Here is a 15,821-nt window from a genome sequence, read left to right on the forward strand (position 1 = left end):
GCTGCTCTGCATTATCTATGCACAAGACTGGCCTTAGTTCCCACTCCTGGGCCCAGCTCCTGCCCCATCATCCCTGCGATGGTGGGGATCATTGGAACTATTGTTACGCACCTGTGGTCTAGTTATAAAGTTAGCCATGTTGAAAATGACTAGATCCATCCTTCCTTTGCTAATGTTGCTATCAGAGGCGGATCATCCACAAGGCAATTTTAGGCAGTTGCCTGGGGCCTGGAGAAAGTCCAGGAGCCTGGTGGACAGGGCCGGCGCTACCATAGAGGCAAAGGGGGCAATTGCCCCAGGGCTCCAGAGCTTGTAGGGGCCCCCAGTGGCTACAAGAGGAAAAAAAAATGTTCAAATCGACCTTATAGTTTTTGAGAAAATCCATTTTAAAGTTTCAAAGGAAAAAAAATACACATTTAACCACTTCGCATCCAGACCTTGTTTTCCCCTTATTGACCAGAGCAGTTTTGACGCTTTAGCGGTGTCCCTTTTTAATCAGCCATAACTTTATCCCTACTCACGACACCTAAATGATCTAGGTATCGTTTTTTTTCAGGACAAACTAGACTTTCGTTGGCGGGTATTTTGTCCCGATAATTTTTTTTTTCTGCGCATTTTAGCGGGAAAACAGAGGGGAAAACGTTAAAATTGCATTATTTCTCAGGTTTTCTTCAATTCTAGTAAAAAATACAAAGTGCTACAGTAGGTAAAAGACATGCCATCAGTATTAAGTCCCCCAAGGATAGATAGCCAGATGTGTACCCAGTATCAGACTCCCCCAGTATAGCCAGATGTGCCCCCAGTATCAGCCCCCCAGTATAGCCAGATATGCCCCTGCATTTGCGACCCCCCACGTATATTTATACAGCTGCGTATCACAAATAAGCACCCCTCATTATAGCCAGATGCTTCCCCAGGATCAGTGTTCCCCATTATAGCCAGATGTGTCCCCAGGATTAGCGCCCCCACCCCATTATTGCATATGTGCCCCCCAGCATTAAGTTATGTCCCTCAGGACCATCAGATGTGCCCCCCATTATAAAATCCCCCACCCCATTACCCTGATGGGCCCCAATAATAATTTCAAACCCCCCCCTTCAGATTTTAAACCCCCACCCTCTGTTATGGGCAGCCTGATGTGCCCCCCCCTTATCACGATGCCCCCCCCCCCAGATCGTAAAAAAAAACGCCCCTGCAAGATGAATATCTCACCTTACCTGGTTCCTGCGATCATCCTGCAGCTCCAGCCTCCATTCTCCGCTCTTCACTCAGCCCTGTGACGCTGAATATCCGGGTCCCGGCTTGATGACGTCATCAAGCCGGGACCCGGATATTCAGCGTCATAGGGCTGAGTGCACCACGGAGAATGGAGGCTGGAGCTGCAGGATGATCGCAGGAACCAGTTCAGGTAAGATATTCATCTTGCAGGGGTGTTTTTTTTTACGATCTGGCCACGGAGGGGGAAAGATGAATGATCACGCTGTTTGCTACAGCGGTGATCATTCATCTGCGGGGGGGTCACTAATTGGCTACAAGGGAACATGTTCCCTTTTGCCAATTAGTAAGGCAGCTGACAGTGCCGGGGGGTGCGCTCTGAAGCGCACCTGTCCCTGCACAACAGCGCTGCAAGCAGGTCAGTATATCTACGTGGCTGTGGCTTGGAGGGTACCACAGCTGACGTAAATATACTGTAGTGGAGGGGAAAGTGGTTAAAAACCTGCCGACTTTAATGGTTAATAGCAATTCCACCTTAAATGCTAGAAACCCTAAATTTGCAGGATATGTTAAGGAGATCATTGGGCATAAGAGGAAAAAACAATTTTTCAAAAAGACCTTATAGTTTTTGAGAAAATCGATTTTAAAGTTTCAAAGGAAAAAAGTATACTTTTAAATGCAGTAAATGTCACTTTTAGTAGCAAACCTAACGGTAGTGTAATTTTACATGCATCAAAAGAAAGAGCAATAAATTTCCTGACGGGGTTTCCAGGGAGTCCATACGCAGCCGCAGGGCTTTGGCCAGGGATCGCTATACAGCGCAATATGGCTGCATGAAGATCCCTGGCATTTTTTTCCTATTTTCCCAATTTTTTTTTATGTTTAGAGTGTGAGAATTGTTTGTTTTTTAAATTATGTGGGGTCCCCCCCTCCTGAAACTTTTTAACCCCTTGTCCCCCATGCAGGCTGGGGTAGCCAGAATTTGGAGCTCCGACCGATTGGGGCTTCACACCCTGACTATACCAGCTGCAAAAAAGGTCCCTTAATGCCGATTTTTGTTCCGGGGTATCTGGTTGGGGGGGGGGGGGGGGGCAAGTTTATTTTGCCCTGGGGCCCCATTGTTGCTTAAACCGGCCCTGCTGGTGGATGCACTCCCCAACCAAATCTTACTAGAAAAGTTACATGACCATCAGCGGTATCAGCGGTGGGCAAAAACTGCTATCTTGCCAAGGTCCCCATTCCATCTTAATCCATTTCTGGCTGCCACCTAGAAAGTACGTTAGCAGGTGCCTCTGTGTTTGGGTGTTATTTTCTTGATTTGTTTCTCTTTTTTTTGCCTTTTTCTTTTACCTGTTTAAAGGATTTTCAGGTCAATTAGTGTTTGTTTAAATGAATTGCCTATTAAAATTAATGAGATGCTTTCCTTTGATTAAACACGCTCGGTGAAAGAAAGAAAAAAATAAAGCCTTAACCAAGCTGTGTTTGAGATGGTTTCTGTTCAGTAAGCTTGTAAAGAAGACTGTGATCTTGTAATTTATAAAGAGAAAAGGTTAGCCGTGCGGGAACGTTCCCTGGTTTACAGTGGCGCTATGGAACAGCTGGGTGAGATGAAAAGGGATGTGCATGTGACACAGCCGTGGCTCTGCATATAAATCCAGGCACACTTATATTCATTTAGGCATTTGATTTTGTGGAAACCCCATGGAGCCAAAAGCCAGAATATGTTACAGCAAACCTGAGCCTGACTTTCTTTCACCTGGTCTCATCTCTGACGTGTTAAAGAGGAACTCCAGTGAAAATAATGTAATAAAAAAGTGCTTCATTTTTACAATAATTATGTATAAATGATTTAGTCAGTGTTTGCCCATTGTAAAATATTTTAAATCCCTGATTTACATTCTGTCATTTATTACATGGTGACATTTTTACTGTTGGCAGGTGATGTAGCTGCTGCATGCTTTTATGGCAGTTGGAAACAGCTGTAAACAGCTATTTCCCACAATGCAGCAAGATTCACAGACAGGAAACTGCCAGGAGTACCACGGTCCTCAGAGTTTCTTGTGGGAGGGGCTTCACCACAATATCAGTTATACAGTGCCCCCTGATGGTCTGTTTGTGAAAAGGAATAGATTTCTCATGTAAAAGGGGGTATCAGCTACTGATTGGGATAAAGTTCAATTCTTGGTCGAAGTTTCTCTTTAAGTGTACCTAAGTGACATTGTGCCTGATTCATGGAGCTCCAGGATAACTGCCATGTGGAGGCAGTGCATGGCAATATGACCGGTATTAACCCCGAAAGAGTACTGCATGTTCTGCGACTACCACGACCCGTGGTACATGGGTAGCGTGAGCATTGCTATGATAGTTAGGGTTATACAAGTAACGTAGTGCTTATTACCATAGAAATGCGTGCATTACCCATGCCCTGCTGGTCGCACTAACTGTGCAATGTGCAATACTCTGCTGCATGCATGAAAAAAGGGCGCCAGGAAAAAAGGGCCCGGCTGGATATCGAAATGGTCCCCGGGAGGGGGAGCAGAAGGAGGTTAGGGTTAGGCACCACCCGGGGGGGGCGTTAGTTATGGTTAGGCGCCACCAGGGGAGTGGTTAGTTTTAGGCACCACCAGGGGAGTGTTCTGTGTGAGAGTAGGGTTGGGTTAAGCTGTATTGTTGAATTACGTAATGATTTTTAACGTTAATGTCTTTTGGTTATTATTTCCCATCTGTTTTTACAACGGTATTTATCGTTAACCAAGTTTGACAACGATATTTATCGTTATCAGATTTCATTATCCACCGACGCCATTTTCTTATCCAGTCATGCCCTTTTTTCGGGGCGTCCTTTTTTCATGCAGGCGAACCAAGTACCACTTTTTTCCTGGTTTCTAATAGCTATAGGAGCTGCCATGTCCCCCCCTCCCCTTCTAGCTGCCCATTATTTATCCGGGGAGGGTGTAAACATAGCATCTGTGACTTCTGTAAACCCTTTGAAGCACAGTATTCTACCTACCCACCCCCTGCTGATAAAAGCTTTTGTTTGCTCCCTGCTACATTGTGCAGTAAAATAATTACAAATGTCCTTATATGTCTGAAACTTCTGCGATCAGGCAGTCCTTGGAATTAGGGTAATAAAACCATCTGTTAAACTTTTAAATATCAAAAGAATGTGCTATTGAGATACCCTGGGTGCTAAAATAGTGTTTGTTTCACTTTAAGTAGGAAAAGGTTGCTGAAAACAGCTGATATGTGCAAATAATAGGCAAAGCAATAACATCCGTTCACAGTCCGTTTGTAATTCATCTATCGGGCCATTCTGACAAGCGGAAATCAAGATTGTGTGGTATGTGATTTTTACGAATTAAGCGTACAAAAGAGATGGCAACAAAGGTTGAGGGAATTAATGCTAGTCTATGAGAGCGGATGGTGTCCATTCTCACCTGACTGCTCATCATGTGCGCTTTGCAAGATACTCATCTACCACCCTACATTCCGGTCATCTGCTGCTGCTGCAGCCGTCCTTATGGGTCTCTGCACCAAAGAAACGCCGGGTTTACTGATCCCCGAGCCCCATCAGAAGCATCAGGCTCCCATTGGTTTGCAATAGACCAATGGGAATCATCCCTTCCCAGGAAGGATTCTTGTTGGTTCACTGAGAATCGTCCCTCCCCAGGGAGCATTCTCATTGCTTCACTGAGTAATGGACTAATGAAAATCCTCCCTGATGCTTCTGCTAGGGCTCTGGGATTGATACACCAGTGTTTCTAATACAGAGGATCTGAACGGCAGTGCCGGTGGTAGCGGATGGCTCGAATGGACGGCGACAAGTACCGAGCAGGCGCAATGGAACAGAACTGGATGAAAAACTGATATCCAATGTAACAAACTGGTCTGTTTAAAACAAATCTATTTCACAGGATAAATTTTTCATCTGGAAGAGTGTGAACTGAGCCTTAACCTCCTGGGCGATAATCCCGATCTGAGCTCGGGGTAAGCCGCCGCAGAGGATTTCTCAGGGCCTGGTGGGCTGATTTGCATATTTTTTTTTGTTACACGCAGCTAGCACTTTGCCAATGCATGCCGATCGCCGCTGCTCCGCGCCGATTCGCCGCTACCCGCCGCGTTAGAGCCCCCCGCCGAGACCCCATGCGCAGCCTGGCCAATCACCGCCAGGCAGCGCTAAGGGGTGGATCGGGACTCCCTCCGACGCCATGACGTGGATGACGTCATCCCGATCGTCGCAATGGCGACGGGGAAGCCAAACAGGAATTCCCGTTCTGAACGGGATTTCCTGTTTGCTCTGATCGCCGGAGGCGATCGGAAGGGGTGGGGTGATGCTGCTGCAGAGCGGCTATCATGTAGCTAGCGCTAGGCTAGCTACATGATTAAAAAGAAAAAATTTAAAGTGCTGCGCCGCCTCCCTGGCGATTTTATTGTATCGCCCAGGAGGTTAAAGAGACACTGAAGCGAACTAATTTTGCCCACCTTATAATTCGATTCAGTACCCTCATGACCAGTAAACTGCCGCATCCCCGCCGCAAAATGAGGGCTGCAGAGCCCCCAAATCTCCGGGGGACAATCCAGCTGGCATTTCCTGGAAGGGGCAGAGCTTTCAGCTTCAGCTCTGCCCCTCCTGATGTCAATCGCAACAGATCGCTGCCTCTCCCCGTCCCTCTCACTCTTTCTTTACAGAGAGGGGCGGGGAGAGGCGGCGAATCGTGCGGCGATTGACGGCAAGAGATGCAGAGCTACAGCTCATAGCTCGGCCTCTCAGAGCAGCAAAATCCACGACCAAGTTGGTTGTGGATGTTTGCAGAGGGATTTGGGGGCTCTGCAGCCCTCGTTTTGTGGCGGGGACACGGTGGTTTACTTGTCATGAGAGCACTGAAGCGAATTATAAGGTAAAATGGGCAAAATTAGTTCGCTTCAGTGTCACTTTAAGGAGGTTCGCAAATTATGTGGGCCATTGGGAGGGGCGGCAGGCATTCATTACCTTCGGGGGCTGCTCCCTTGCCCCCTTGTATACACTTTCCTCCATCTTCAGCAACCCTGCCACAGTTGGTGTTTGAAGTACCTGTGGCATTAGTGCATGGATTCAGCCACCACAATGCATTCTGGGAGATGTAGTCCTTCAATGTGAGCACATCTCACGGCTGGTTAATATCTCACCGAGGCAGAGGCAAGAGAGGCTCTAGCCTCAGGGCGCAGTGTAGGAGGGGGCGCACAACTCAGCTATCATTCCCCTATTGTGTTTGAAGCAGAGAAAAATAAGAAAAGGGGATACATGGCAGTGACTGCAAGCCAGATAACTAGAGATTGAGGTGTTGGGGGCACTGGGGAACCTCTTAGTCTAATAGCAATCAGTGTGTGACGACTGGGGTGGGAGGGATGGAGGGGCACACTTTGGTGTCTCAGCCTTGGGTGCTGGAGTACCTTGTCCCAGCTCTGTATCTCACTTCATGATGCAGTTGCAGAAATACTGATTTCAGCAATGTTTCAAAGCCAACTGTAACCAAGGTGAACGGTTTGCAATAACTAGTATAATTGGGGTTACTTAACACTTATTGGAGTTCTCCTTTTATCCGTGTGTGCTCTAGATTTGGTGCCTTACTGCTTACAACATGTTTGGTTGAGGGGACTCTGTCTTACTATAGCAATGACATTTTTTCAGGGGCGTAACAGCCCATCAGGCCCCCCTGCAAAATTGTCAAGGGGCCCCCTGGATTCCATACTTCTTCCTCATTCCCCCCCCCCCCCCCACGAACACACCTTGCCTCGACACCCATGCAGAATAGCGCAGGGACCAGAGTAACAATTACTTGCTCTAGTGCTTCTGGTCTCCTTTATGCATCACAGCCGCATGCTCTGCTGCCATTCGCAGTCTCCCTATTACAAGACTTGCATCGGTCATGTGATTGGGAGCAAGTGAATGGCAGCAGTGTGTGGCTGTAATGCATGGAGGAGACCCACAGTGCTGGAGCAGGTCAACATTACTCCACTACCTGTGCTACTCAGCATGTGGGTAAGGAGAGGTAGGAGGAGGCGGCCTCCACAACCCCCAGGACCCCTGCGGCTGTTGGGATTGCAGGGGCTATTGTTATGCCCTGGAATCTTTCACACATTATGGCTGGAAATCTTTGCCTTGTGCTATTATTTCTCACAGATAAGCCTTGTTTGGTTTATTATGCAGTTATTCTATATCTATCTATCTATCTATCTATCTATCTATCTATCTATCTATCTATCTATCTATCTATCTATCTATCATGCAGTTGTTCTGTATATCTATCTATCTATCTATCTATCTATCTATCTATCTATCTATCTATCTATCTGTCTGTCTGTCTGTCTGTCTGTCTGTCTGTCTGTCTGTCTGTCTGTCTGTCTATCTATCTATCTATCTATCTATCTATCTCTTTCTCTGTCTCTCTCTCTCTATCTCTGTCTGCCTGTCTCTCTGTCTATCTGCCTATCTATCTATCTATCTATCTATCTATCTATCTATCTATCTATCTATCTATCTATCTATCATACAGTTGTTCTGTATATCTATCTATCTATCTATCTATCTATCTATCTATCTATCTATCTATCTATCTATCTATCTATCTATCTATCTATCTATCTATCTATCTATCTATCTCTCTATCTATCTGCCTATCTATCTATCTATCTATCTATCTATCTATCTATCTATCTATCTATCTATCTATCTATCTATCTATCTATCTATCTCTCTATCTATCTCTCTATCTATCTATCTATCTATCTATCTATCTATCTATCTCAGGTCCCTAGTGACACATTTTCCACAACAGCCTGGCATGGCCAGTGGACATTTTATAGCTAGTTGTGTCTTTTGTTGCGTGGTTATTATAGCCTGTCCTATTGTGAATCTAGCACCAGTGGGTCTGTATACACGCAACTGTGATATGTATTAGATTACTGGCTCGACTGCCAAAACTGTCTGACTTGAGATTGATTTCAAACCCTGCTGTGTTTGAGGTTACCAGGACTTGTTATTGAACATTCAGGTATTCTTAGTGATATATGAGATGCTTCGAATCTAATTAGGTGTTTAGCAGTCTGTTTTTTCCAGTGTCATGGCTGTTATTTCGTACTCTCTCCCATCTTCTCCATCACCGAAGACGTATTCTGAATAACTGCACTATCTGCAGTGCATGGAAAACGACCTTCTCAGAATTTCTACTGATACTTTTATAGGCAATAAGGCAAATTAGTGAATTGTGATAGTTAAAGGGGATCTAATAAACCATGCTAATTTCCTGACTTAACATATTTCTTGGCATATATACGATGCACTTTTTCTCCCCCACAATTGGAGGGGGGGGGGAGTTTGAGACAGTACTTCTTATATGCCGAAGGTCTCACCAGGTGTCCTCCTCACTAGCTCTTACCCATCCAGCGTCTATTCCGCGCATCTTCTTCACTGTATATAGCCTATTCCGCCACTGTATACACTCCTCCTGCATGGTCTCCATCCTTCCCAGTTCACTGATGCCATCTAGTGGCGCACGGCGTCACGTCATGCATGAAGTGTGCAGCTAGAGGGCACCAGTGATCCTGGAAGGCCACACAGGATGAGTGTATACAGTACCAGGCTGCATACAATGGCAGAGATGGACGGAGGACTCTGAGCACGTTGCTGGATCGGTAAAAGAAAGCAGTTAAATGAGAGTGTAGTCTGTGTAGATGGGAGTGTAGTCCGTGTAGATGGCAGTGTAATCAGTGTAGCTGGGAGAGTAGTCTGTGTAACTGGGAGAGTAGTCAGTGTAGCTGGGAGAGTAGTCAGTGTAGCTGGAAGAGTAGTCAGTGTAACTGGGAGAGTAGTCAGTGTAGCTGGGAGAGTAGTTAGTGTAACTGGGAGAGTAGTCAGTGTAGCTGGGAGAGTAGTCGGTGTAACTGGGCAGTGTAGCTGGGAGAGTAGTCAGTGTAGCTGGGAGAGTAGTTAGTGTAACTGGGAGAGTAGTCAGTGTAGCTGGGAGAGTAGTCAGTGTAACTGGGCAGTGTAGCTGGGAGAGTAGTCAGTGTAGCTGGGAGAGTAGTCAGTGTAACTGGGAGAGTAGTCAGTGTAGCTGGGAGAATAGTCTGTGTAGCTGGGAGAGTAGTCAGTGTAACTGGGCAGTGTAGCTGGGAGAGTAGTAAGTGTAACTGGGAGAGTAGTCAGTGTAACTGGGAGAGTAGTCAGTGTAGCTGGGAGAATAGTCAGTGTAGCTGGGAGAATAGTCTGTGTAGCTGGGAGAATAGTCAGTGTAACTGGGCAGTGTAGCTGGGAGTGTAGTCAGTGTAGCTGAGAGAGTAGTCAGTGTAACTGGGCAGTGTAGCTGGGAGAGTAGTCAGTGTAGCTGGGAGAGTAGTCAGTGTAACTGGGAGAGTAGTCAGTGTAGCTGGGAGAATAGTCTGTGTAGCTGGGAGAGTAGTCAGTGTAACTAGGCAGTGTAGCTGGGAGAGTAGTAAGTGTAGCTGCAAGAGTAGTCAGTGCAGGGGCATAGCAATAGGGGTTGCAGAGGTTGCGACCGCATCGGGGCCCTTTGGCCAAAGGGGCCCCGAAGGGCCCTCCCTCAACTGCAGTATTAGCTCTCTATTGGTCCTGTGCTCATAATAATGACTTCTATAGATACTTTGAATAGTGGTATTCATTAACAAAATGTTCCCCATCCCCTTCTTGCACCTCGGCCACTGTAGTTGCCGTATCAGTTGTTATGTATAGAGTGTTTGGGGGCCCTCAATGTAAGACTTGCATCAGGGCCCACAGCTCCTTAGCTACGCCACTGAGTCAGTGTAACTGGGCAATGTAACTGGGAGAGTAGTCAGTTTAACTGGGGGAGTAGTCATTGTAGCTGGGAGAGTAGTCAGTGCAACTGGGCAGTGTAGCTGGGATAAGGATAGTTGGGGGGGGGGGGGGGGGAGCGTGGGAAGGACCATAAGGCGCCCCTGTACTATAGACGCTCCAGGTTTACTATTTTTTCCCCCTAATTTTTGCCTAGGTGTGTTTTATATGCTGGAGTGTGTTATAAGCTGAAAAATACAGTAAGCTCTGCTCCGCCTCTAATACTATAAGTCACTGGCCCAGAATGAGCATGCAGATGAGATGCTATGACTCTGCTCTGCCTCCACTGGCTGCATGCTTGTTGCAGGTGTGTGACTCAAACACAACTAAACCCAAAATCTCAGCATGACAGGCAGGCATTGTTTACAAGGGAATGAAGATGGCATCCTCCGTACTTCTCTCACTTCAGATTCATTTTAAAGCAAACCTGAAAAAGGAATGGGGGGGGGGGGGGGTTGCTGGGAGTGTTCCATACTAACCTTAGTAAGTCTTAGTAATCCTCTTGATGGTCCTTGTAGAGACCCCCAATCCAGTGCAAGGTAGCTCTTGGTCATCTGGTCCTGTTGTGTGGAATTACTGGCCATTTTGATTCCTTGTTTTCTGAGTATGCAACCCATGATTATGTTTTTGCCATAATGGGCTCAGTCAAGGTGTAGACTGTCTGGGTTTGTGCTGATTGGCATTTACATGAGTCTGAGCCCGTACTTCAAATCGTGATTGCTTTATAGATTACATTTCCTTTTTTGCATTTCGAACCTTCCCAGACTTTTGCAAGTTTTTTTTTTTTCTTTTAACTATCGGAGCATTAAAGGGTTGAGAAAATTACTAATAATTACATGTAAGTGCTTTAGTCGGTGGTGCAGAAATACCAAGGAGGAAATGGCGGGTCAGATTAAAGTCAGTAACTGGAAATCATTACTGATTCCCACCGTTTATCTCTCTAATAGGACTGGTTAAAGCGCTACTCCAACTACAGATCTAAAAATATCATCAGCTAGTGAACAGAGCGCCCAAATGTTGCCTTTTTGTGACAAACAAGGCGTCTTCAGCCTAAACTGTATTAAACTGCAGGTATATGGCATTAAAAATTTCAGCATAAAGATGGGAGCAGAAAAATAGGGGCGCAGCCTCAGGGTGGACAAAAAGGGCGCCGCCATAGACTCTAATGCAATTATCGTTAATAAGGTGAAAAAAGGGTGCCCAATAAATATCGTTAACAACATTAGAACATTACAGTTTTTGAAGTATGTTATCATTTTAGAAGCTTGCAACATTATAGTTTTTGTCATATTATTTTGTTTGTATGTACAGATTTTACATTATCAAAGATATTATCGTTTCTATGTGTAAAAGGGTGTTTCTGCAGAGGGAATGGTAAGGCACCACCAAGGAGAGTGGTTAGGGTTAGGCACCTTAGTTTCAGGCAACACCAGGGGGGTGGTTAGGGTTAGGCACCATCGGGGGTTAGGGTTAGGCACCACCGAGGGGTGGTTAGGGTTAGGCAGTTAGCAGTTAGGTAGTTAGGGTTAGGCGCCACCAGGGGAGTGGTTAGTTTTAGGCACTACCAGGGGAGGGTTCTGTGTGAGAGTAGGGTTGGGTTAAGCTGTATTTTTGAATTACGTAACCATTTTTAACGTTAATATCTTTTCTATATTATCTCTTGTCTGTTTTTAAAACGCTATTTATCGTTAACCAAGTTTGACAACAATATTTATCGTTATTAAGATTTCACTATCCACTGGCACCTTTTGTTATCCAGCCGGGCACTTTTTTCCTGGTTCCCTTTTTTTCATACACGCATAAGAAGTTAAAGCGGTTTTAAACTCTGACAAAATAACTTTTTATAACCAATTCAATTATCATATTTGCTTTTGTGCACATGTATTATTATTAATTTAGAAATTAACGTATTTTTCGTACCATAAGACGCACTTTTTCTCCCCCAAACATGGGGGGAAAACGTCACTGCGTCTTATGGTCCGGATGCTAGATGCCAGGTAGAAATCCCCGCATGGTAACTCAATTTCCTGTGTCTCCGCTGCAATTACCTTCTGTCTAATTTGTCCGCCTGTGTCCCCGCAGTAGTTACATTACTTTTCATGTGCCCCTCTATTCCCCGTGTCCTCAATTGTGCCGCGTGTCCTCTTATGTGCCTGCCTGTGTCCCGCGGCAATTACCTCTTAGGGGTCGCGTTTCCAAGTGTATTCTTGTGCCCGCTCATAGTCCGCTGACTCGTCCCCCTCTGTCTCCTGTCCCCGGGGATCTGGTGGGCGCTGTGCAGGCTGGGGCTTACCGCTAAATGGCGGTACAGTGCGGCGATTTGAAGTGGTAAGCCGCTGGGTGGTCCATGCGTGCAGCCGATGCTCTATCTCCCTTCACTTCCGCGTTGGTGACCTTTGCGGAAGTAAAGGGAGATAGAGCATCTGCTGCACGCATGGACCACCCGGCGGCTTACCGCTTCAAATCGCCACACTGTACCGCCATTTAGAGGTAAGCCCCAGCCTGCACAGCGCCCACCAGATCCATGGGGACAGGAGACAGAGGGGGACGAGTCAGCGTACTACGAGTGGGCACAAGAATACACTTGGAAACGCGACCCCTTAGAGGTAATTGCCGCGGGACACAGGCAGGCACATAAGAGGACACGGGGCACAATTGAGGACACGGGGCATAGAGGGGCTCACATGATGACACAGAGGGCACATATTGGGACACAGGGGGCACTTAAGAGGACACAAAGGGGCATGTAAGTAGACATGAGGACACAAGGGACACGTAAGAAGACACAGGGAGCACATATGAAGACACAGAGGGGCACCTATGAAGACACAGAGGGGCACATATGAAGACACAGAGGGGCATATATGAAGACACAGAGGGGCACATATGAAGACACAGAGGGGCACATATGAGGACACAGGGGACAAATATGAGGACACAGAGGAGCACATATTAGGACACAGGGGGCACTTAAGAGGACACAGAGGAGCATGTAAGAGGACATGGGGGCACATATGAGGACACAGGGGACACGTAAGAAGACACAGGGCACTTAAGAGGACAGAGGGGGGCATTTAAGAGTACACAGGGGACATAGATCACACAGGGAGACAGAGGAAGACACAAGGGGGGGGGGGGCAGAAGGGGACACAAGGGAGACACTAAAGGTACAAAGGGGACACAAGAGGTACAAGGGGGACATAATAATTGAAGGAAGAAGAAGATCCACAAGATGCCCCTGCACCATGGACGCACCAGGTTTAGTATTCTTTTTTACCTTGCTTTTTTCTTATGGTCCGGATCGTCTTATGGTCCGAAAAATACGGTATACGCTCCCAAAGTTCAATTTATTTACTTTGAAAGCTGCTGGTGCATTTTATTCATAACTGTTGTATTTCTATTGTAAATGCACCCAGTAATGATTTCTTAGCAGTGTTTCAGTTCAGGACTCAGCTGAAGTTTCTGCACAGTCAGAGAATGTCTACTTAATTGTATCAAGTGAAGAATGTAAACACAAGATAAGATTATCACCAGTTCAGATGCAGCTGCCCCTGCAGGAGAAAAAGTCAGTCCTGTGATTTAACCCTTTGAATGCCGTTTTACAAAAAAAAAAAATATTATATGCTCTAAATAATCTTTTAGAGCAAAGAAGAAATGCTGGGTTTCAGTCCACTTTAGCAGCAGTCAGTGTGGGAGGGGCTGTCTTGGTTCAGCATCATCATCATCCTGTTTACCAGAGACATGACTACACTGGGCTGACCCCCTAAACGGAGATCTGTTGGCTGCCCTTCAACCTCCATCACATGAGGGGGTAGTCCTGTACATAGTGCAGAGTTGTATAATTGTGGAGCATTATGTGTTACCTGCGCCTGGTGGACATGCAGATCCCTCTTCAATACCTCTTTAGTTTACAATTGCCATGTGTCCAGCCAATCACCATACTGCTTCAGACCCATGTCACGTGAGTAAGTTAGAACCTGTATTGTCGGTGGGAGCAGGTAATGTATAACACTCCTCACAGCTGCCACTCTGCATTAACTATAAACAGTACTGTCCTTCCCATCTCCCACTCCTACCCACCTGGTCCCCGGGAGCTATTCTTTCGTCCCTGGCACCTACTATACCGTACTTTTATTTTTATTTTTTTTTCAATGTTTGCTTAAAATTATTGTCTACTTGCAAGGAAATCTGACAGCTGACCTGGGTAGTGCAGGCTGTTCTACATAATGAGGAATCCCATATCTGTGGTCTGTTCTCATGGCGTGCAGATAGCTGATCACAGATATGGGATTCACATTAAGGGAAAGTGATGTTTAGAGACCCAGCGGCAGAGATTTTGTAGAGAAGAAGCAGGATAGTTATGGAAGGAAAATAGTACATTTTGGGAGGAAATGGCTTGTTCATGTAGGGGCATAATTGTTTATGTGATGTTAAAGGGAACCTGAACTGAGAAAAATTATTTATAAACACATGAGGTAACTTTAAATGAACACTACATAGTTACCTTGCCATCAGCTCCTCTCAGAAGCTCACCATTTTCTTCTGACAACGATCCCTTCCAGTTCTGACATTTTGTCAGAACTGAAATATATCAGTTACTGTCAGTTATAGCCGAGAGGACAACTGATGTGCCAGTTAATGTCCATGTTTCCCTATGGCTCAAGTTGGCGATGTTACAGTTTAACAGTGTGCTGACCAGAAAGCTGTTATAGGGTAATGGCCATTTTCAAAATGGAGGACGGAGAATTCTCTTGATCACAGTGGACAAACAGGTCACAGGAGAGGAGAAAGAGATTGAGGAGTAGACTAAATGGGAAGTAAGTATGACGTGTGTATGTTTATTTTGACTTTTTATTTTCAGTTAAGGTTCTCTTTAAGTGTCCCAAAGTTTAACTTACCTCAGGATTCAGTTTAACTTACCTTGGGATTCTTTCAGCCTCCTGTATTCCATCAGCTCCTGGTCTGCTGTTGTGCCCCTCTGCAACCTGTCTGACTGCGCCCTGTCACAGGCTACTATGCATGCATGGCCCTGGCCTCGATCATGCTTCCTTGGCTTGGAGCGGTATGCACGGGTGCAGTTGCCAGGTTTATGAACTGCAGATCATTTGTTTGGGCCACACTGTACAGACATGTACCTTAGTTATAGTTAAGCAATATGTATTACTCAATGGAAGAGAAGGAGGCAGCACTCGAATTAGTGGCTTCTGTCTGGTTGGGTAAATAGTGAAACAGTGTCTGACAGCAATTTGGTATGCTGGACATGTGATCCATTCAGATATATTAAAGTGTACTCGAGGCGACATGTGACATGATGAGATAAACAGGTGTATGTTCAGTGCAAAACATATTAATGACTAGGTTGTTTTACATGTTTTATTTTGCTGCCCAAAAGAGTTATGTTTTAGGCATGGAAGTGACAACTTCTGTCTTGTTGGGAATATAGTAAACATCACTGATAAGCTAATTACAGCCATAAACGTTTTCCTGGCAGAATACAACTTCTGAGAGCAGAGGGAGATATAATACATGAGTTATTGACCTTTTTTTCTAACTCTGGGACACTTATTAGGCTGGCACTGAGCACAGGCAACAAAACATTCAATCTAGTTTGTAAAATACAACCATGGGATATCTAAAAAAAGGTCATTTTTAGGAGTAGGAGCATAAATACAATTGTTTTTCTCATTAGTTTATTTTCAGCTCAGGTTCACAAATAGGGCTGCTCCACACAGTATTGCAGGCAGTGGCAGTGCAGGTG

This window comes from Hyperolius riggenbachi, chromosome 11 (assembly GCF_040937935.1).
Source record: "Hyperolius riggenbachi isolate aHypRig1 chromosome 11, aHypRig1.pri, whole genome shotgun sequence".
NCBI lineage: Eukaryota > Metazoa > Chordata > Amphibia > Anura > Hyperoliidae > Hyperolius > Hyperolius riggenbachi.